This window comes from Cervus elaphus, chromosome 9 (assembly GCF_910594005.1).
Source record: "Cervus elaphus chromosome 9, mCerEla1.1, whole genome shotgun sequence".
NCBI classification, from domain to species: domain Eukaryota; kingdom Metazoa; phylum Chordata; class Mammalia; order Artiodactyla; family Cervidae; genus Cervus; species Cervus elaphus.
In genome coordinates, this window is record NC_057823.1 from 28,923,074 (window position 1) to 28,946,662 (window position 23,589).

The window sequence follows — 23,589 nt, forward strand, 5'->3', positions numbered from 1 at the left end:
CTCTGACCTTGAATTTGAATCTTTTTCTGAGGCAAAGAATGTAGCCAATTGTCGGGCTCTGGATTAGATATTTACAGGAAGTTTACAACCCTTCCCCTTCAGGGCTAGAATCCAGTCTGGAAGTTGGGGGTGAGAAATGGTATCTACCTAACATCTGGGGAGTCCCCCAACCTCATAACTGTCCTAACATATCAATAATTTTCTAACGCATTTAATTGTATTTCAATCTCACAAGATTCTCAGCATCTAAACTAATATCTGAGTCTAGATTTGGAGAGAAAATTTTAATACATCATACACATGGTGATCATACCACAGAACAAAGAATCATTCTCTGAGATCACAGGCCTTGATTTAGGTCAGATCAGATTCTTATCTTTGATGAAGCTGGAGAAAAGAGGCCCAGAAATGTAGCTTTGCCTATCATGGACTGAGGAACATCTCACATTTTTAAAATCAATAATACAATCTGTCCATAAGAGAAGTCACTGGGTATAGCAGGAAACAACTCTTTTTTTGGCCAGATATCAGCTGGGGTGCTCAGTCATGTCAGACTCTTTGTGACCCCATGGACTGTAGCTCACCAGGCTCCTCTGTCCATGGGATCTCCCAGGCAAGAAGACTGGAGTGGGTTGCCAGTTCCTGCTCCAGGGGATCTTCCCGACCCAGGGATCAAAACTGCATCTCCTGTGTCTCCTGCATTGGCAGGCAAGTTCTTTACCACTGCGCCACCTGAAACGATCTTAATGACATGTCTCATGCCTCCAAACCAGCAGATTAATGATGCTTCCGCAAAATTACTTTCTTCATTCCCAAATCCTACCTCTGACACATCGCTGCAAGTAGTTTAACTGTGGAAGGCCTTGACCTCCTTCCTTTGTCTCTCTGATTCAAGTGTGTCTGTTTCCTTGGGACTACCAAGCTCAGTTGGATGGCCGGCCAGAGAGGAACGCGCATCAGCCAAGCCCTGAACAATGGGCTCCTTTCTCCGGCTGTCACAGGAACCGCGTTGTGTTACAGCCATTGTCCCTCCAAGCAGAGACAGAGAGGCACGGGTTCTCACAGACCAGCTATTCTCTCCGACCCCCTCTGACCAAGTCACTAAATATTAGAAATGAAGAGAAAAGAAAAGGAAAGAATATTTGTGCCTTTGGAGCAACACAGCCCTCACCAGGATTACTAGTGTACCCACAGACCACCTGTGTCAGAAGACCCTGTCAGAAACACCCATCCCCAGTGCTCACTCTGGCAGCACGGATACTAAAAAATACACAGCCCCGGGCCCCACTGCACACTCGCCTGCCAGTGTGTGCTCAGTCATGTTCGACTCTTTGCAACCTATGGACTGTAGCCCGCCAGGTTCCTCTGTCCATGGGACTCTCCAGGCAAGAACACTGGAGTGGGCTGCCATTTCCCCCTCCAAAGGATCTTACTGACCCAGGGATCAAACTTGCATCTCCTGCATCTTCTGCATTGCAGGCGGATTCTTTACCACTGAGCCATTGCGGACGTCCACAATACTAAAAAATACCCAGCCCTGGGCTCCGCTACACACCTGCTAAATCAAAATTAGAGGTAAGCCAGTATCTGCCAGTGATTCTTATGCTCCTAAAGTTTGAAAGCAGAGGCCTCAAGCATTTCTCACCTCGCTGATGGCCTGATTTTGCACACCTATTTGCACACCTATTTGCACACCTGTTCAAGGAACACACAGGAGATGAGAGGATATTGAAAGGGCATGTACTTCACACTGTGGTGACCCAGTCTTCACGTGAGGAGAAATGACTGGGAGGAGAGAGATGAGAAAAATGAGGGCACCAAGTAATGTGGGGACTGAGACAGGAAAGTTAAAAACTAATAATAATGATTGTTGAGAAGATAATAGGAAGTTGGGAGTAGGAACAGCAATGAGGAAAAAGAGGGAGGTAATGGCAGAAAGTGAAGAGGAACTAAAAAGCCTCTTGATCAAAGTGAAAAAGGAGAGTGAAAAAGTTGGCTTAAAGCTTAACATTCAGAAAACTAAGATCATGGCATCTGGTCCCATCACTTCATGGGAAATAGATGGGGAAACAGTGGAAACAGTGTCAGACTTTATTTTGGGGGGCTCTAAAATCACTGCAGATGGTCATTGCAGCCATGAAATTAAAAGACGCTTACTCCTTGGAAGGAAAGTTATAACCAACCTGGATAGCATATTAAAAAGCAGAGACATTACTTTGCCAACAAAGGTCCGTCTAGTCAAGGCTATGGTTTTCCCAGTGGTCATGTATGGATGTGAGAGCTGGACTGTGAAGAAAGCTGAGCGCTGAAAAATTGATGCTTTTGAACTGTGGTGTTGGAGAAGACTCTTGAGAGTCCCTTGGACTGCAAGGAGATCCAACCAGTCCATCCTGAAGGAGATCAGTCCTGGGTATTCATTGGAAGGACTGATGCGGAAGCTGAAACTCCAATACTTTGGCCACCTCATGCGAAGAGCTGACTCATTGGAAAAGACCCTGATGCTGGGAGGGACTGGGGGCAGGAGGAGAAGGGGACAACAGAGGATGAGATGGCTGGATGGCATCACCGACTCGATGGCATGAGTTTGAGTAAACTCCGGGAGTTGGTGATGGACAGGGAGGCCTGGCGTGCTGCAACTCATGGGGTCGCAAAGAGTCAGACACAACTGAGCAACTGAACTGAACTGAACTGAAGGGGAGAATGAAAGGAGGTGCTGAAGCAACCTGCCAGAGGCTCACCTTCAGCAAAGGATGAACGGTGAGAAAGTTCCAGTGGTGAGACAAATATATGACAAAACACAAGCATGTTGCACATTTAGTTCAAAGTTTCAAGGTGGGAATTTCCTCCATAGTTTTAAGCCTTAAAAGTCAGCCACTTAGAGTTGAATGTCTGGTGATATTGTATGAAATGAAGGAGATATGAAGTGATACCCATGGTTGGGCTGATGACCTCATGCTAAAAAGACAGTATAGTGGTGTGGCAAGGTCACCTCTAAATTAAACTTCTTAAAGGAAAATATGAATTCAGATCTAGATGATGTTAGAAGAAACTTAAGTCCTGTCTCCATCCACACCCCCGAAGAAGCTCTACAATGCCTGAAAGAACGGATTTCTCATTTCATACCTTCTCATGGAACAGGGGCTCAATTTTTACTTGACTCTCAACTGGGTGGCCCAAACCACATTGGGTTTATATAATAAAATAATTGCAGTATAATATGAGGGGACCCTTTACTGCACATAAGTGCTGTAGGAGCAGGTAGAATCTAGTCCTATAGTCCCATATGTGGCTGTCATAAAACAATTCTCAAATGTTAACTCATTACTCCTATGGAATGGTTTAGTCACTATTGCTTAACGATGTCTTAAAAATTCCTGCGGCCATGTGTTTACACTTCCCTATCTAAAATGCCTCATTCACTCAAGTCCTCTCTCCATCAAGGCCCCACACTGTCAGGATGCCTCTGGCGAGCACACAGACCTCTCTCTAGGAGGAGCCCTCAAGAGCAGCTCTCAGAACTGCACACCAGGCCCTCACTTCACCCAGCCTTACACTGTCACTGCAGTTTTTTCATCTATTTTTTTAAGGCGAGTATCTTGGTACTTGTACATATGTATCCCTATGTCCTATATATGCCAAACACACATCTGATGGAGCCAAAATAAAACTCACTCTAATTACTTTCTTACAGAACAAAAGTCACATTTTATCACTGATTCCTTGTACAAAAAAAAAAAAAAAGAAAAAAAATGAAGTATCCTTCACAAAATATCAGTGGGAGTAGATAACTGAAATTTTTCATCTTGATTGTAGAATTAATCCTCTAGACCCAAAACAAAGATTCCGTACTTTTATTTTGTTCTGTGTGAAACGAACTAAATTTGTGGGGTTTGATTTTCAATTTGTCATTTTTTTTTTTTTTTAAAGACAAGCATGATCCTTTACTAGAAGGTATTTAAAAGACTCATCATGGGAATGATCATCTGTGGTGAGGTGTTAGAACTAAGCCTGTCTATGCATCTCAGCCAGCTCAGCCAGGATGTCAAGGACAAGGTACTCAGTCACCCGCTAGATGGGGCCTCCTCACTCCCAAAGATAAGATGTTTTTAACAGATGCTGATATCCTGTGCACTTATGTATCAAGATAAGGTTTTCTATACTGAAATACTGTGTTTCTTTGTCTTGGGAAGAGGGGGATGGTACCATTTCTTGCCCTCTGAATAGGAAACGGAAGTGGTTAAAATGCTTTACATAGCTTCTTTATCTAGGAGTATAAATCATTGCAAATGAAATGAGAGGAAATCACTAGTAATGAACATCCAATAATGACAGGATATATTATCACATTCACACTTTCCAGACTGGCTAATGGCACAAAGTATACATCATCAAATAGAAGCCACACGGTGACCTGCAGTTTTACAAATAAAGTTGTATCAAGGAGAATAACATTGGCTTGCATCTTAGTTTTTTCTGATAAAAGAATAAATAAAAGAAATAAATTTTAAAAAATAAAAGAAATCCTTTTATTAAGTGCTATAAATTAAACTTCTGCAAAAACTGTTTTGAAAAGGAGAAGGATTAGAGTGAAAAATAGTCATAAATTGGGAAGAAAAGGGAGTCAAGAGATGTAAAATCTTGGGAAATTCAGAGAGAGAGAATAAATGAATGAAGGAGTAAATAAAGAGATTAGGAGATCAGTTGAGACTTATGAAAGTACAGCCAGATGCAAGCTTAAATTAAGATAGAAAAAGTTCATACTGGAAACAATTGAAAAAGAAGACTAGTCAATAGAAGCCAGTGAATCTTGTTTTAACTCTTAAAGCTAAGTTAATATTTTTAATGAAATACTGGGTACACATCCTTAAGAAAATGAGAGCCAAGGCAGTTCTTAATATTGGTTTGCTTGAAGTCCAAACAATCTGGACATTTGTACTTAATTCTTTGATGCTCCTACCTTCCTGCTCTATGTCATTGGAAATCTCTTACATCAACCTATAAATGAACATTGCTTTGTTGTTTATTTTATGGTGGTGCTGCCCATGAGCTAAAACTTTGATTTTTGAAGCACCACCATCTTTCTCTTATCCTGCAATTTGTTCATTTGTTAAAATAGTATTATATATTTCCATTATCACAAAAAATGAGTGGGAAATGAAAAAATTAAAAATATAATCATAATTATAAAAAGACTTTGTCTCATAAGCTTAATATGTGAAATGAAGATGGAGGTTATCAGGCACGCCCCAAATGGCAAATCTTTAGTCTGAATCAGATACTTCTTTAATTTGAACAAGTTAACTGGGACTCAAACAGGAGGAAATATTAAAATTATAGAACACTTAAATAAAGAAAAATTAAAGAAGAAAACACTGAATAATGTGTCTTAAGTGGCAAGATGTAATTAAAAATTTATAAGATGCTTTTCTTTCTAGGCCCAGCATCCCCTCTAACATGTAGGGTTTTGCACAACCTTTGGACCTATTTTTAGGACTGCATCCTACTCTACTCAAGTAGGAAAAACAATACTGAATGAGTTACCATGTTTCTGATCAAATGTAAAAACAAATGGAAAGGTGTTCTATAAACTAAAAAGCACAGCGTAAACCACTACAGTGCCCTGACATTCACAACCAAAACTATCCCAAAGGTGTAATAAATTCAGCTCTTGAATCATACTATGGATATAGTTTTGAACTTACAACATTAATTCAGGGGCATCTGGTTCATAAGTCTTCTTAGGATATTCTATCTTGTCCTTTTTCCACTCTATGTTATTAACTTTGTAGACTCTGTCTAGCCAAATTGTAAATTCTTGAATGGCTTGTCCACAATCCTAAGTATGTACCTAGTGACTAACCAAAACACTTGGTGTGTCAATAAAGAGTCAAATGCATTCATTCATTCATTCATTCTCCACATTCTTTAGGCATTTTTTAGGTAACATTAGTTGTGCCAGTCATTTGGATAGAGGCTCAGAATAAGGAATGATAAACTCACCAATCAGTTGGAAAAAAATTCAGGTAACACAGTTGATACAGTATGATAGATGCTATATTAAAATTATCCACAAAGCAGAATATGAATCACATGAGATACCACTGTTTATGTAAAAGAACTAGGAAAAGCTTCACAGGAAAGGTCTTAATTAAACTGCATCTTGAAGGATGAGTAGGTAGTAAGAACTTAGCTAGACCAAAAAGAGGAGCAAAGACATTTCCTGCAGAGGGAAAAGCATACACAGCCAGGTCAGCAAGGAGTGAATGAGGCAATTCATTCTTTAAGAAAGAGTAACAAGATCAACATCAATGGAGCTGAAAGGCTGAAGAACAGGGTAGCAGAGAAGTATCCTGAGAAGATGATGCAAAGTTGGTCTTATGTATGGTGTTAAGAGGTTAGGTATTATGCCATAAGTCATTGTTTCTCCAAATGTGATTTGAGGTCACGTCTACCAGATTCATCTGGGGATTTGCTCGAACACAGATTATTGGCCCTTACATGTGAGGTGAAGCTCCAGAATCTGCATTTTTCAATAAATACCCAGGTGACTGACAACACTATCTGAGGAGTTGCCAAAGGTTATTAAATAAGGGAATGACACAATCAGATGTGTGTTTTACAAATTCACTATTAAACAATCATGAGGAAAGTAAATCCGAGGCTGCTAATTGAGCACGTGCAAACTTGGGTTTGCATTAGATTCATCTGGAGAACTTGTAAAACTGCAGACTTCCCACATCTCACCCAGGACTTACTGCACCTGAATCCAAGTGGGGGGAGCAAGGATTTATATTCGATAGAAATACATGAAATCACAATTTTACCGGGGTCAAACATGGTCAAATTTTAGCAGTTTCTCACAGATCCATCTAATACTTTTAACAAGTCCTCCTCTATGTTTTTGATATACATCTGAGAATAGCTGATGAAATACAAGCAGAGTCAAATGCTTTTCCTTTTTTATTAGCAGTGTCATTATTCACTTTGACTGACATGCAATGAAGTAAGTGACATAATTTATGAACCTAAAACAAATGTTGAAAGAAAAAGAGGGTATTCAAAAAACAACCACCAATGAACTAAGACAGCTAATTTAAGGAAGTTAGATCCAGAGGAACACCAGAGATTACACAGCTCTTTCCCTGCCTCCCCACACGTGATGGAGCTGATGGGAAAAGAGCCCTGCTAAAGGTTATACTGCATATTTTATTCAATCACTCAGCCATATAGGCTCTTCATTTTAACAGGTATTGAAATCATTAGAGCTAAAGAGTGTTGGGGATTTAATTTATAGAGTGATAATGCCACATGAAATTCTAAACGTGTGTGGTGGGGGGAGGGAACAGGCATAAAGCAAATACTTGTGCATTTCCATTTCTAAAAGGAAGCACACAAATTTAAATAATATAGAACCTAGAACAATGCTTGAACTGTAATAGATGCTTGATAAATATTTATTGAACAAATGATTTGAGCTCTAAAAAAAATAGGTTTAAGGAGGGATAGGAAAGCAACAAGTTTCTAAGGCACTATAGTTTACAGGTTGTAAACTGAGTGTAGACTTCCCACCTGCTAACCTGTCCCAAGCACCTTTTGACACTCAAACCAAGACCCGTGCTCTACAAATCCCAGCCCTGCAATATGCACCTTTCCTCTAAACAGGCCCCAGCAGCAAGCAATACAAAGACCATGTCTGAGCAAAGTTTGACAATGCATCACATTCTAGGTGGGAGTGTAGCCTAGATGAGCACGGTTTTCAAAGCTCATCCAAACAGAAAGAATGGCTAATACTTACTGACAGCTAACAAAAACTATATCATCACGATATGAGTTAATAATGTTAGAATAAAAATGATGATGATGCTAATAACAGCTAATATGTGCTTACTAGGCACATATTACTAGGCACATAATATGTGCTTACCAGGCATGTTAGCATTCCACACACACATTAACTTATTTAATCCTTTGAACTACCCTCTGGTATGAGCCTTGTTATTATTTTTCTGATTTTGCAGATGAGGCGAGAAAGGTTAAGTAATACCCAAAATCATACAACTGGATAGTGGCAGAGTTAGCAGTTTTCCCCAGGCCCCTTGGTCCCAGAGCATCCCATCTATTGAACACTCTGACCTCAGAGCAGGACAGCAAAAAGTACCCTGCAAGCTGACCTCTTGGAGCATTCATATCAGGAAAATAATCTGGCCCTAGTCTTTTCATCCATAAGGAGTGAAGCATCACATACAGTGAAGACTATACACAAAGTGAGGCTCAGAATATAAAGGAGAAAGGCCAGGGAAGCCCACTTTAGGACTAATAAAATCTCAAACTTTAACTCTCCCCTAAGGAATTTGGATTCTTCTGTGGGGATATTTTCTAAAGAAGTATCAAAGATGTCACTACATTTCATTTACTCAGTGGTATCACTCATTTCCAGGAAGAAAGACAAAATACTTTCCTAAACCAGGGGTAAAAGTCCTAGATCGAAGGAATTAAAAAGACCAACAGGAGATAGATCTTTCATGGTAACTATACTGGAGGAAGAAATGGCATCCCACTCCAGTATTCTTGTCTGAAGAATCCCACGGACAGAAGAGCCTGGTGGGCTACAGTCCATGGAGTGGCAAGAGAGTCAGACAGGGCTGAGCCAGAACACTTTCACACATGGCTGGAAGAACCGCCCTTCCCAACATCCCCTGAGGTACCAGGTATTCGAATAGGTAAGAGATGCCTTCAGTTTAAGTCACCCAGCCTGTGATCCTGATGCCCCCTAAAAGACCCTGAGAGCACAGGAGGGAACATCCCAGTCTGACCGCACAATCTGAATATCAAGTCCTGGAGAAAGAGAAGTTTAGAAAACAAGATCACAGAGGAGAAGCAAAGTGGACCTAAGAGCCAAAACTGTTTCATTCCCAGTCTCCCCAAGTCTCCCTACACACATCTTTGACACTGGTCAACAGAGAATCAACACAAACAAGGAAATCCAAGGGCAGAAATTATGCAAAATAAGATGCGTAAGGAGGGCATCTCACGAAAAATACTCCAAGAAGTTCTACCCAGCTCCCAGTACAAGACCACATCCAAACACTAACAATAAACCCTGAAAACCAGTAAACAAGCCAGACCGAGCCCATCTCGCCCCACCTCACGGGGCACCCTGGCTAAGGAAAATCTGCCCCCCATCCGGCCAAGGTCCAGCGGCTGCCAGAAGGGAGTTTGCCCAACTCTTACCAGAGATCCTGAGATTCACAGCGCAACACTTTCCCCCCGGGTTTTCACGCAGCGCCAGCGGAGAAACGGAATCTGCTCCAAAAGGCGCAGTTCGGTTCTGAGCAGCGTCCCCAAAAGAGCGATACTTCGGAGTCTTGGTTCAGGCTTGGAGGGTCGGGAAAGAAGACGGGTCTCGGTGCGTTTCCAGACCCCCAGTTTCGCGCACCGGGAAAGTACTCGCTGCAAACTTGAGTCAGGGTTTCTCCGTCTGGCCCGCGATGCTGAAGGAGGAGGGGAGTAACCCGAGCCCGGCGCGGGATGCGAGCAGTTGCCGCTACTGCAGCTGCTGCCGCCGGGACGGAGACTGGTGGGGGGCGGGGGAGGGGGGCGTCGCTTGGCAAGGCGGGCAGCCCCTAGCGTGACCTGCGGGGTCCTCCCGGCCCAGTTCCTGCGCCCCGATCGCGGGCTGTCCCTGTCCTGAGCGGCTTCCACCGCCCGGAGAGACTCCGCCAATGGTCCGGCTACTAAGCTGGCACACCCTGGGGTTACCTCGCGGGGTTTACCAAGGGGTAGCGGAGAGGGTGCCCGTCTGGGTCCCAGTCCACTCTCAGGGCCCCAGGGTCCAGGTCCCCAGAGGTGTTCTGGGGCCCCTGTGAAGATCGGGGGCAGTGGGGACAGCACCCGGGCAACCAGCAGGAGTGGGTGGCACGTCCCCAGCGGGGCCAGGGAGGGAGCGCAACCGTGGGACCGAGAAGGGGAGTGACCTAGCGGCACAAAAGTGTGCGCTGCAGCAACAAAGTGGTTGGAGGCGTGGGGCGTGGGGTGAGGGAGTCCGATTGATGGAGGCGGGGCGGAGAGAGAACTCCACGGGCCAGCAGAAAATCCCTCCAGGCCAGCTAAGACCTCCCGGGCGGAGATTTCTTGGGGAATGGCTCCCTCTGCCGACTCTCTTGGGAGACCCCAGGAGACCCAATGATGGAAAGTGAAAACGATGAAAAGGCTTTTCCCCATCTGTGTATTTGGGGAGACACGAATTTTGGAATCTCCTTCTCTGATCACCATCCTCTTTCTTAGGAAACAAGTAACCTGCATGAGAACAACCTGAGAAGATAGACACTTCTTATCCATGGAAAGTTGTTAGCTTTTTTTTTCCCCAACATTAAGCTGAATTCTATCCTCCCCACTCCCCAAAAGACTTGTGCTCCATATTCACACCAGATGAGCCACTCCTGTTCCCTACATTAATATAAACTCTTTTCTTTTTAGAGGGACCTCAAAGGCATATACGACCCCAGTCAGTAACAGTACAGGGCACAAACAGTCCATGCTCAAAGTTCTAATTGAATGGAATGAATGAGCATGTATATTTGAAGCCCCTCGCTATTCTCCTTGGTCACCCCTGGAAATAAACAACGGAAGACTGTTTCTGTTTGTTTGTTTACCAGATAACATCACCCTTTCTTCTGGTTAACAGTACCTTCCTTCCTTTTTCTTGAGGGACCACCCCTGCCACATTTAGGGCATTCTGGAAGGGAAGGTCATTCAGGATGGTCCAGCTTTTCTGAGTCCAAGAGTGGGCACCTGACCTAAGCTAGTCTCCTCAGACCTTCTCTGCCAGGAATACTAACTCTGACCAGAGCCACACAAGGAGGAATAAATCTAGTGCTGATTGATCCATATGACAGTGTTCTAGAGACTGGCCATTAGGTCATGTCATTTATACCCCAAAGCTCCTTGCTTTATACTTTATGAAACCTGGTTAAACCACTTCCTTTGATTTTCTAATTAACTTTATTGAGATATGATTTACATTCAATGTATTGCTGCCATATCAAAGATAGAGTTTGAGAAGTTTTGAATAATGTACACACCCATGGAAACACTACCACAATCAAGATAATGAACAATTATTCCCAGAAAATTCTATTTTACTCCCTTTGAATTCAGTTACCCACCTCATGTTATCTCTGACCCACTTAACTGCTTTCTGTAGCTATAGATTTGTCTTTCCTTCCATTGTAGAAGATCCTTCTACAATGGAATCATATAATATGTATTCCATTATGTCTGACTTCGTCACTCAGCATAATGTTTCTGAAATTCATCAAAAGAGTTGGTAAAAGTAGGTTGCTTTCTCTTTATAGATGAGTATTATTCCATTGTATGGATATACTGCCAGTTGCCATTCACCAAATGTTTTCAATTTAGGTTTATAATAAATAAAGCAGCTAGGAAATTTCATGTAAAAGTTCTTTGGACATATGTTGTTATCACTCTTATTTAACAGGAGTGGAATTATTGGATTATACAGTAAGTGTATGTTTACATATATAATAGAGATTAACTGTTTTCCAAAGTTAATGCCTCACTTTACATTCCCATCAGCAATGTATGACAGTTGCTCCACATTATCAACATTTGGTATTGTCTGTCTTTTTATTTTAGCCACACCATTGAGTATATAGTAGTCTCATTATGGCTTTAATTTGCATTTCCCTAATGACTAATGGCATCTGGTCCCATCACTTCATGGGAAATAGATGGGGAAACAGTGGAAACAGTGGCTGACTTTATTTTTTGGGGCTCCAAAATCACTGCAGATGGTGATTGCAGCCATGAAATTAAAAGATGCTTACTCCTTGGAAGGAAAGTTATGACCAACCTGGATAGCATATTAAAAAGCAGAGACATTACTTTGCCAACAAAGGTCCATCTGGTCAAGGCTATGGTTTTTCCAGTGGTCATGTATGGATGTGAGAGTTGGACTGTGAGGAAAGCTGAGTGCCAAAAAATTGATGCTTTTGAACTATGGTGTTGGAGAAGACTCTTGAGAGTCCCTTGGACTGCAAGGAGATCCAACCAGTCCATCCTAAAGGAGATCAGTCCTGGGTATTCATTGGAAGGACTGATGCTGAAGCTGAAACTCCAATACTTTGGCCACCTCATGCAAAGAGTTGACTCATTGGAAAAGACCCTGATGCTGGGAGGGATTGGGGGCAGGAGGAAAAGGGGATGTCAGAGGATGAGATGGCTGGATGGCATCACCGACTCGATGAACATGAGTTTGAGTAGACTCCGGGAGTTGGTGATGGACAGGGAGGCCTGGCGTGCTACAATTCACGGGTTCGCAAAGAGTCAGACACGACTGAGCAACTGAACTGAACTGAATGACTAATGATCTTCCCAGGTGGCAAAGTGGTAAAGAATCTGCCAGTGCAGAAGATGCAAGAGATAGGTGGTTTGAACCCTGGGTCAGAAAGATCTCCTGGGGGTAGGAAACGCAATGCACTCCAGTATTCTATCCTGGGAAATCCCATGGACAGAGGAGCCTGGCAGGCTATATTCCATGGGGTTGCGAAGAGTCTGACACAACTTAGAGACTAAATAAGAACAAAAAATGACTAATGATGGTGAACAAAGATGTCCGCCACCTTTTCATGTGCTTGCATTCCATTAATTCTTTGATGAAGTATCCAAAGTTTCTTGTCCAAGTTTTAATCAGATCATTTGTCTTCTTGTTATTGGGTTGTATGAATTCTTCACATATTCTGAAAATCAGGAGCTTGTCATATATGTGTATAACAAATATACTATTTCAGTTTGTCTCTTGCCTTTTAATTTCTCAATGTTTCTTTCAAACAAGAGATTTTTTTTTTTTACAAAGTCCTATTTATCAGTTGTTTCTTTTACAGCTGTGTTTTCCATGTTTTATCTAAGAAATCTTTGCTTACCGCAAGGTCATGAAGATTTTCTCCCACTATTTCTTCCAAAATTTATAGTTTTAGCTGTTATGTTTAGGTCTGTTCCATCTACTTCTGCTTCACTGACCACCCTACAGCCTTTGGGTATGTGGACCACACAAACTATGGAAAATTCACAAAGAGAAGGGAATACCAGACCACCTTACCTGCCTCCTGAGATACCTGTATGCTGGTCAAGAAGCAACATTTAGAACTGGACATGGAACAATGGACTGGTTCAAAATTGGGAAAGGAGTACATCAAGGCTGTATATTGTCACCCTGCTTATTTAACTTATATGCAGAGTACATCATGCAAAATGCCAGGCCGGATGAAGCACAAGCTGGAATCAAGATTGCAGGGAGAATTATCAACAACCTCAAATATGTAGATGATACAACCCTGATGACAGAAAGTGAAGAGGAACTAAAGAGCTTCTTGATTCAGGTGAAAGAGGAGAGTGAAAAAGCTGGCTTAAAACTCAATATTTAAAAAACTAAGATCAGGGCATCTGGTCCCATCATTCCATGGCAAACAGATGGGGAAACAATGGAAACAGTGAGAGACTATTTTCTTGGGCTCCAAAATCACTGCAGATGGTGACTGCAGCCATGAAATTAAAAGACGATTACTCCTTGGAAGAAAAGCTATGACAAACCTAGACAGCATATTCAAATGCAGAGACACCACTTTACCGACAAAGGTCCATCTAGTCAAAGCTATGGTGTTTCCAGTAGTCATCTACGGATGTGACAGTTGGACCATAAAGAAGGCTGAGTGCATAAGAATTGATGTTTTCAAACTGTGCTGGAAAAGACTCTTGAGAGTCCTTTGGACTGCAAGGAAATCAAATCAGTGCATCCTAAAGGAAGTCACCCCTGAATATTCATTGGAATGACTGATACTGAAGATGAAGCTCCAATACTTTGGCCACCTGATGTGAAGAGCCAACTCATTGGAAAAGACCCTGATGCTGAGAAAGATTGAAGGCAAAAGGAGGAGAGGGAGGCAGAGGATAAGATCGTTAGATAGCATCACTGACTCAATGGACAAGAATCTGAACAAACTCCAGAAGACAGTAAAGGACAGGGAAGCCTTGTGTGCTGCAGTCCATGGAGTCACAGACAGTTGGACACTACTTAGTGAATAAACAACTACAACATAGTAAGACTTTGATTTCCAACTTCTTCCCTTTTTCCCCAAGATTTGCTTAGCTTTCCTAAATTTGGGGTTTTTTTAAATCTCCTATGTGAATTGCAGAATTAGCTTGTCAGTGTTTAAAAACTCACTTTGAGAATGCCTTCAATATATTGATAACTTCAAGGAGAATTGACATATTAGTTGAATCCTCCAATCTATAAACATGTTGTATCGCGCCATTAATTTAGATCATTTTTAATGTCTCTCAGCAATATTTTAGTTTTCAGCATGCCAGTTTTTCACATATTTTACAAAATTTATCCCTAAATATTTTAAAATTTTTGATGCTACTGTCAACAGACTTGACAGACTTGTTTTTTAATTTCAATTTTTAACTGTCTATTGCTAACATGGAGAAATACAATGGAATTTTGTACAATAGCTTCAGATGTTGCAACCTGACTAAATTTACTGATTAGTTCTAGCAGTTTTTCTAAAATTCTTTAGGATTTCCTACATACAAATAAATACTGTTTTGCTACTTTTATTTCTCTTTCTTGCTTTATTGCTCTGTATAGGATGCCCAGGACAATGTTAAATAAGATGTTAATGTTGATAAAAGTAAAAATCTTTGCCTTGTTCTCCATCTTAGAGCAAAAATAAATAGTCTTTCACCAGGAAGTAGGATGTTAGCCGTAGGCTTTTCATAGACACCCTTTTTTGGTTGAAAAATCCCTTCACTAAAAGTTTCTACCATAAATGACTGTTGAATTTCATCAAATGTTTTTTCTGCATCAATTGAAACGACTGTATGGTTTTCCTCCTTTATCTCGTTAGTTGAATTGATTGTTAAAACTGCCTTGCCTTCCTGGGTTAAAGCCTACTTGGCCAATGTGTATTACAGGTTTTGTGTTCTATTGGACTTGATTTGCTAAAATTTTGTTCAGGTGTGTCTATATTCAGAAAGAATATTGGTCGATACTTTTATTTTCTTGTGATTCTTTGTTAGGCAAGAGATTCATTAATATTTTGATCTATTCAATGGACCTCATAGCCCCATTTTAGCATAGTGATAAGTGTCCTGCAGCCCTCTCTGTAAAGATAGTGCCCTGAAGGTCTTCTGCTTATATCACCACTCTAAAGCCTCCTGCCCTCACTGGTACTCCAGTTGCCTCTTTAGTCATGGACTACAGTCATGGGCTTTAGTCATGGGCTACAGTCCATGGGGTCACAAAAGAGCTGGACACAACTTGGCAGCTAAAACAACAACAACAGTAAGGGCATGCAGGGAGCATAGTATTTCTGTGGGAACGCTTTGGGCCACAATGAGCCACCCAGGGACCTGGAGAGTGAGCAGCAGCTCAGTAGACGCTTTCTAGCTCAGAGGCGAGCAGTGCAGGGAGCTGTAGAGGGTGCAGCATTCACATCTCCTGCATCAGCAGGAATTCTTTACCTCTGAGCCACCAGGGAAGCCTCGCCCGTCACTAATTACCAGTGTTTTACCAGCACTGCAGAGGGTTGCCTTTTGATGGCTTAGAGATTGTAGAATAGCTCCAGCCTGGGCAAACCAGCAAACTTCTGTGCTCACCAGTGGATTGAACTATACCTTCTCCAGTGAGGTCTGGGAAACCCCTTCCAGTTTTGTTCTTTCTTAAGCACTTTGTCAGCCCTAGAATACCATCCAGAATTGTCGTATCTAATAGTCACTTTTAACCAGAGTTAATAATTCGTTATATGAACTCCCCCCAGCTCCGTTTAACCCACTGTGGTTTCTATCTCTTAACTGGACCCAGACTGATACATTATTGGGCTTACCTGGTAGCTCAGCTGGTAAAGAATCCACCTTCAAAGCAGGAGACCTCCGGTTCGATTCCTGGGTTGGGAAGATCCCCTGGAAAAGGGATAGGCTACTCCAGTATACTTGGGCTTGCCTGGTGGCTCAGATGGTAAAAAAATTCACCTACCATGTGGGAGACCTGAGTTTAATCCCTGTGTTGGGAAGATATCCCAGAGAAGGGAACAGCTACTCACTGCAGTATTCTGGCCTAGAGAATTCCATGGACAGAGGAGCCTGGCAGGCTACAGTCCATGGGGTCGCAAAGAGTCGGACATGGCTGAGCAACTCTCACTTTCACTTGGTACATTATAAGGTGTGACCCTTCTGGGATCTCTACTGAATGTCCCTAGATGTTCACTGAAGGCTATTTACCCTTCACTCTGTTTATCAGTCCCTCAAGGTCTCTGGGAATTGTCCAACTTACAACTTCTTGATGGGTGTGTACCTGTCTTATACAGTCTCACCCTATTCATCCTGGATTATTGTTCAGCAACAGATGGACCCTATGCAAGTTTATGGAGGTTTTTCTTGGTTTAATTCTCTCCTCTTTAGTACACTGCTCTCCAAATTCCAGCCACCTCAGCCTCTCTGAATTCCAGTGTCTGTCTCCTGTTCTCACCTGCACTGTGGTCCAGGAAATACCTCTAGTCGGAAAGCCAGAGTGATTCTAGGGTTCACCTCATTTGCTTATTTTTCCTTTGGGACCACAATCTTCTTGACCAGTATCTAAAAAGAGTTGCTTTCACTTAAGTTGTTCAAAGCAAGATCCTAAGACCAGTCTAGTTAACCATTTATGGACAGAAAGAGAAATTCTTTGCCTTTGATTTCTAGGAGCTACTCATTGAACAAATTACTTCACATGTTTGGTATGTTTTTATTTATTTTCCTTGAGTTGGATAGACTTGGTTTCTGTTGCTTGAGAACTCTGGGCGATACACATGTGGTACCCAAAATGAACACATAAAGCATTTCAGATAAAGCCTGAACAACCTGGATTAGAGTGAAAGTTTTAGTACCTTTATTCTGAATACCATAAGCATTATTCATATAAGATTAAATGGGATTTTTAATTGGTGACTATACTATTCTGTCAACTATACTATAGAATTTAGAATCTACTAAAACTTCAATTATTCCTCATGGTTGTTATTAAGCCTCACTTTTCAAAATATTATATATATAATTAGTTGTAGCTTTCATAGTAATTTTATAGAACTATTCATTTAGCCCTAGGAAATTCTATTTTTCCATATGCAGTCCATTTTAGAACTTGTTGAGATCTTGGAGGAGCTAATTCTTATCCTAGTATACTGGCAAGGGAGTTCAAAATCAATATATTTGAAGTTTGATCAGCAAGCCACAAAGCTCTTTAGCAAATACCTATTAAACATGTGGAAGCAGGTGAAAGTCGAAGGCATATTCTGACAGGGACTTCATTTTCCATTTACAGTTCTTTTCATCCCATAGTACGGTCATTTAACCACTTACAAACACTACAACTCTATTACATCAGCCCATATTATTCATCTGACCCACAAGGATGTCATGGGATACTTTTTTCAATTATCTCATAAATCCAAATGTATTCTCATTCTTTCAATTTACCTGTCTGATAATATTTCCAGTAAAGAAAGTGAAGTCAGCCTAGCAGGTCTGCTTCTTAGCAAACAAGGTTGACTTCTTATAGCCATGGCCTCCCCTCTGTAGTGCTCTCAATCACATCTTTAAATCTATGATTTAAAAGCTTGCTTAGTGACAACAATACACTTTGTTCACAGAACACACCTCCCAGTGGCTGACAGTTAGGCCTCCCAATGGACTGTTGGTAGCCTCTGCATCCCTCTGATTTGCTTTGAGCCTTGGCTGCCATTTTCCTATCTGCTCACTGCCCCCCACCCCATGTAGGTTACCATTCAATACTCTGGATGAGGCTAAAGAGAAGTGGGTCTCTTTGGTAGCATCCTTCTCAGCTGGGAAGTGGGGCAATCCCTCTCTCAAGGGAGTAATCATGGACTCCTTTGGCACTGAGCTATACCACATTGAGGGAAGGGTAACATGGATAAAGTTAAACCATTTCTCATATCTTTTCCAATGAGTCCAATCTTGGATTATTTTTTCCTCCAGTGGTGTGCTAGAACTTCCCCACTGGACTCTTGGACTTCTCCAAAAGCTTGCTCAAAAGTGGGGCACTGTCAAAGGCAGTATTCTCCAGGGGCTCTTGGACCTCAGCTAAGAGGAAATGAACTGGTTCACAGGCCACTTTACAGTCCGCAGCCCAGAGCAAGGTCTGTATGCCTAGTACCCGATGCACAGATGGGTGAGACTCCTCCCGGATCCTTTGGTGTTTGATGCTAGCTCCCACAGCTCCACAGTCACTTTTGTCTATGAACTGAAGCCAAATTGTTGTTGAGAGGTGGGAATATAATAAAGGGAACCTTTCTGAGCTATCTCCCCTATGTCACTCTCTCCAACTTTTTTTTTACTGTGACCCATAGGAAGAAGTACATTCTTCATCATAATCAAATTCATATTTTCGTAGGTATATGACCAGAAAAAGTTTCATCAAACAACACTTACTATATGTCATGTCCTCTGATATTCTCTATACTCTAGTGCTCCTCAAATGTCAATGTACATGTTAAACAGCTAGGGATTTTGTTAACATGCAATTCTGATCCAGTATCTGGAGTGAAGCCTACATTTTAACAAACTCCTAAGGTGATACGCATGTCTCTTGGATGCACCTTTGAGTAGCTAAGCTCTTTTTCATCTTATTTTGTTTTATTTAAGTGCTAAATTACTCTTCAAACTTTCAAGTGTATCTGGACTATCAATTTGTAAAAGCGCTACTGGTATATTTCCAGCTGTGACACTATGCTTGGAGAAGCTCTTGAATCAACAACATGGCTATCTAGGATATTCTTGTAAAAGTCTATGTGTGATGCGGTATCATGCTTGGAAGGCTTTCAACAGAAAACAACATCATCTTCCATATAGTAAGGCCAGAAAGTGACAGAAGTAAAGAAATTGACATCTTTCTGACCTTGCTTTTTAAAACAGTAACATTTGACACAATAAATAAATCTATTCCAATTAGGAATATATAAATCTAAGTGCTATTCTTAATAAGGATCTTCATAACTGTATATGAAAATAAAATTACAGAAAGAGTGACCATGGCAATGAGATGAATATCAGGAAAAAATTAAAAAATTTTCCTGTGGTGTGTGTGATTTGCTGGTATGGGGTGATTTCCTTCAGTCTGCAGTATCAGTATTCACTACATCAGTCAAGGTTCTTATTTCAAGTAAAAAATGTCAACTCTAACTTAATAAAAACAAAATTGGAAGAGGCTAAACTTGAATTCAAGTAGGACTTCCTCTAGAGGGTCCCAAAGACTCAGAGCAGAAACAGCCTGGTCACGCTATTTCCACCTGGATTAATGAACTTGAATAATTTTTTACTGAGTCTTCACACTCTCAAGATCACAGTCACAAGAGAGAGCATCCATTGGCTAAATTTAGGTTTTGCATTCCCTCTTGCTAGACCTGGGATAACATGAAGTATCTGGCCCTTGAAACTTCTATGGGAGAAGGATGATTTGATATATTATTCCTCTAAGAGTATAAAGCGGCAGGGAGAGGAAATGTCCCAAAAGTAAATCGGCATGCCATTGGGAAGAGGAAATAGGTGCTGAACCACAAATAAACTCTATATGACGAGGACTTCCCTGGTGGTCCAGTGGCTAAGACTCCATGCTCCCAATCCAGGGGGCCTGGGTTCCATCCCTGGTCAGAGAACAAGATCCCACATGCCGCAACTAAGAGTTCACATGCCACAACTAAAGATTCTGCATGCCACAGTGAAGACTGCCACATCGCAGTCAAATTAATTAATTAAAAAAAAACAAAACTATACATGACGGAGCACTGTGAATCAGCAAGGGCGCTTATTGCAAGTATAACAGGATGGTGGATGAGGTTTTCCAGTTGTTTGGGAATTGTATCTATAGTCACAGACACAAAGAGAATAGAGGCTGATTGATGCACACTTTAAAGAATGCATGTAGACACAGCCTTTGCAAAACTTAATAATTAAAAACAAACAAACAAACAAGCTCTGAGAGCACTATCAAGTACTACAACACACTCCCCTCCCCACCACACACACACACACACACACACACACACACACACACACAATGTCTAGCCCTTTGCCCCCACAGGAAAAAACTAAAGAATTCCAGAAGAGTTGACAGAATTCCTGCTGTATGGAAGTTGCCACCCAGATGGTGACTTTTCTCCTCCCCATATTAGAAGGAAGGGAACTATTTCTCCCCTCCCTATGGCAAGTTAACTTAAGACGTAGGGGAAGGCAAGGAAAACAATCACAAGATGAAGAGTGCTGGCCAGAGGTAGAAGCTGGCATCTCCACCCCTAGGCAGACTTCTGCTTACATAGAGCAAGCAGCTCTCCCCACATGTTAGAAGAGGAGGAAAGGTGTTGTCAAGGGACAAAAGAGTGAAACTCCTACTCCCATTGCTTGATGATATGAAAATGCCTGGGAAATAGTTAATCTTTAAAAAAGAATGCTCAGTTTCCCTTAGGGCCAAATGGATACCACAGGAGGGTAGCTAGGCTTAAGTAATTTTGTCACAGTCTAGCCTAAAAGGGTTGACTGCTAGTGGGAGGTTGCAGCAGAGGAGCGGGAGCTGAAAGCACAGATAGCAGAAGAACTCGGGTTGTGAAGAATCACTCATGTTGGAGGCCTGGGCAACTGAGGCCTCTGCAAGCCTTCCTGAAGAGCCCACGCATGTACTCCACTTCTGCCATATCTAGATGTCTCCTCTGCAGGCCGAGGACTACAATGCAATGTCAGTCCCTTCCTCAGTTCTGTCTCCAGGACCCAACACTTGGAAAGAGACAGGAAAGATGAACCCAAAAGATGAACAAGAAGAAGGAAGTGGAAGAGCGGGAGAGAAGCAAAGCTCACCAAACCCCCCCCAGGGTGGGGCCATCTGCACGACTGGTCACACCTGGACCAAGAGAGGGAAGGAGGGTGAAACTGGATGTGAGACTCAAGCTGCACAGTGGACTATACTGTCCTCTATGCTCCAAAACCTGCAAGTCTCTGAAATGCTACAGGCGCTGCCCAAGATGCCGTGAAGGGACAGAAAACAAGTCTCCATCAAAGCACACCTGGAGAAAGAAAATGAAGTGGTTTCATGCTAGGATCCCACTGAGCTCAGACTCTCCAGTAAACTGGTTACATGGCGAAAGAAACTGACTGAGTAATTTAAGCAGAAAAAGAATTTATTGAGAAGCTACTGGGGTGAGCTGGTGAGATGCCAGGCAGGTTAGAGGACTGGCTTGGGAAGGTGCCCAGGGATAGTGAGATTCCACACCCAGAGCTAAAATCACTTCGTGGAATTGGTCTCGGGAAGCCCTGCCCCAGTGCTGGATCCAGAATGATAGAGGTCTCTCCACCAAAGCCTCCAGCGCTAGACACCGAGATCACCACTGCCTCTAGGAATGTTGTTGCCTCCCCTGAGCTGCTGGGAAGAATTCCCCTTTGTCCCAGTTACCAAGTCCAAGTCCAGGGCAAATACATTCAACTGGTGGAGCCACAACCCAGTGGCAAAGGGGTCCGAAGAAGCAAGTATTTGTCCTTTGTGCTTCTATACCAAAAGAAAGGCTCTTCCTCTGATCAAGTCTCGCAAGCAGGATTGCTATTAGCCTCTACACTGCTTTGTGCAAATGAAGAAAATGCATGCCTCCAGTTGACAAAATTAGAAAGAGTATTTCCTTTCTCCAGTGCTTACAAGCCACCATCAGGGCTTAGGGGACAGAGCACGCCTGGATTTTAGCCTCACTTGCCCTCTCTGCTGGGAGCCTGTGTGCAGAGCACTGACTACACAGCTGTATGCAGTAACCCTGCTCATAAGGGGAATCGCTCTCAAAAACAACAGTTGAGATGACAGGTATATAAAGGAAGATGTTCAGCTTAGGGAGAAATATGGTTAAGAGATAATGAGTACATAGCTTGATGAAGACCAGTAAAGAGATGTTATCACGGATCCCGGACAAGTGAATAAAAACCAGGCAAAAACTGGACCTTCTTGAATAACCACTTAGTGTGAAACAACCACCATCAGTAGGAAAGTCTCTCTTCTTGCACCACGTGTGGAATTTGGCCCCCAATGAATGGAGGCACCCAGCGGTATGACCCAGGGTAGGCACACTCCAGTCATCACACAAAAATTACTTGGAACCATTAAAAGTTTAAATAAGTACACTACATAAAGATTTACATCAAAGGGAAAAAAAAAAGATTTACATCAACTCCCCTCCTCATTCATGAAGTAACTTTCTCATGCTTAACAAAAAGAGATTTATGAAAATGTTTTTATATTTTCATGTTAAAATGAACCATCATTTGTTCACAATTGCTACAATAATTCAGTCAAGTATTTGTGAAAGAAAAGGTGCATATCATTTTAAAACTGCTTAATTACATAAAACTATCTTGCCGAAATATGCATTATGAAATTAAAAGTAACATGAGTAAGTTATTCCCATTTTTATTCTGAAAACAGTAAACATAGTAAAGACAAGCAAATTGACCAGATCATTCCATTTGACTAATTGAGGGGGGAAAGTAGATGTGATCGAATGCAACGACTGGGCTATAACACCTTCCGATATCAGATCGATTTTACTGCGTGTGTTGTACAGTCCCTGCTACTGGGTTGGCTGTTTTTTACAGATGCTCTGTCTGGAGTTCTGACAGTGAAGAAGTTGATTGAAAGTCTATTTGAAGGAAATTGAAGACAATAGAAAGACAGGTATTTGACGCAGAGTACTGACAAGTCTTTCAAATTTTGCTCTCAGCTGTAGCAGCAAAGCGAGAGTAATTATTCAGGAATGTAGGATCAAAGGAAGATTTTCTGGGGTAGAAGGAATTCAGGTGTTGGTGTATCCTGTTGAGAATGAGCCAGTGTGGGTGGGAAAATGGCTGTCACTCTAACACTATATCTGAGCATTCTTGGCTATTTTAGCCACCATCCATGGCCATAATGCCTTCCTCTTGCAAAACTAAGATTCTATACCTACTGAATAATAATTCCCTATTGCTCTTTGCCCCTAGCCCCTGGCAACAACCATTTAACTTTCTACCTCTATGAATATGACTACTCTAGTTATCTCATGTAAGTGGAATCATGCAGTATTTATTTGTCATTTTGTGACTGGCTTATTTTACTTCGCATAATGTCTTCAAGGTTTATCCGCTTTAAGGATGTGCCAGAATGTCCTTCCTTTTTAAAGCTGATAATATTGCACTGTAGGTGCAATGGTTTCATTAACCATTCTTCTGTGGATGGATACTTCCATTTCTTCCAGTTTTTGGCTCCTGTAAATAATGCTACTATGAACATGGATTGACAAAAGTCACCTTAGAGACCCTGTGTTCAATTTGGGAGCATAAATACCCAAAAATGGGATTGCCAGATCATATGACAGTCCTATTTTACTTTCCTAAGAACTGTCATACTCTTCTCCATGTGGCGGCACCACTTTACAATTTCAACCAACAGTGCACAAGGGTTCCAATTTCTCCACATCCTACTGACACTTACTTCCCTTGTTTTAAAAAAAATAGTAG

The 23,589-nt window shown here is 41.8% G+C and overlaps 1 protein-coding gene across 3 annotated transcripts in view; it reads right to left on the bottom strand.

Annotated features, from left to right (window-relative positions):
• Positions 1-9,549, bottom strand: part of MEGF10 (multiple EGF like domains 10) — a 171,875-nt gene extending 162,326 nt beyond the window's left edge. The window contains exon 1 of one of the 3 annotated variants that reach the window (XM_043912206.1): positions 9,232-9,549. The gene's annotated coding sequence lies outside the window, so the exon portion shown is untranslated. The remainder of the gene's footprint in view (positions 1-9,231) is intronic. The other 2 variants (XM_043912205.1, XM_043912204.1) reach the window with 2 other exon arrangements.
• Positions 9,550-23,589: the final 14,040 nt, after the last annotated feature.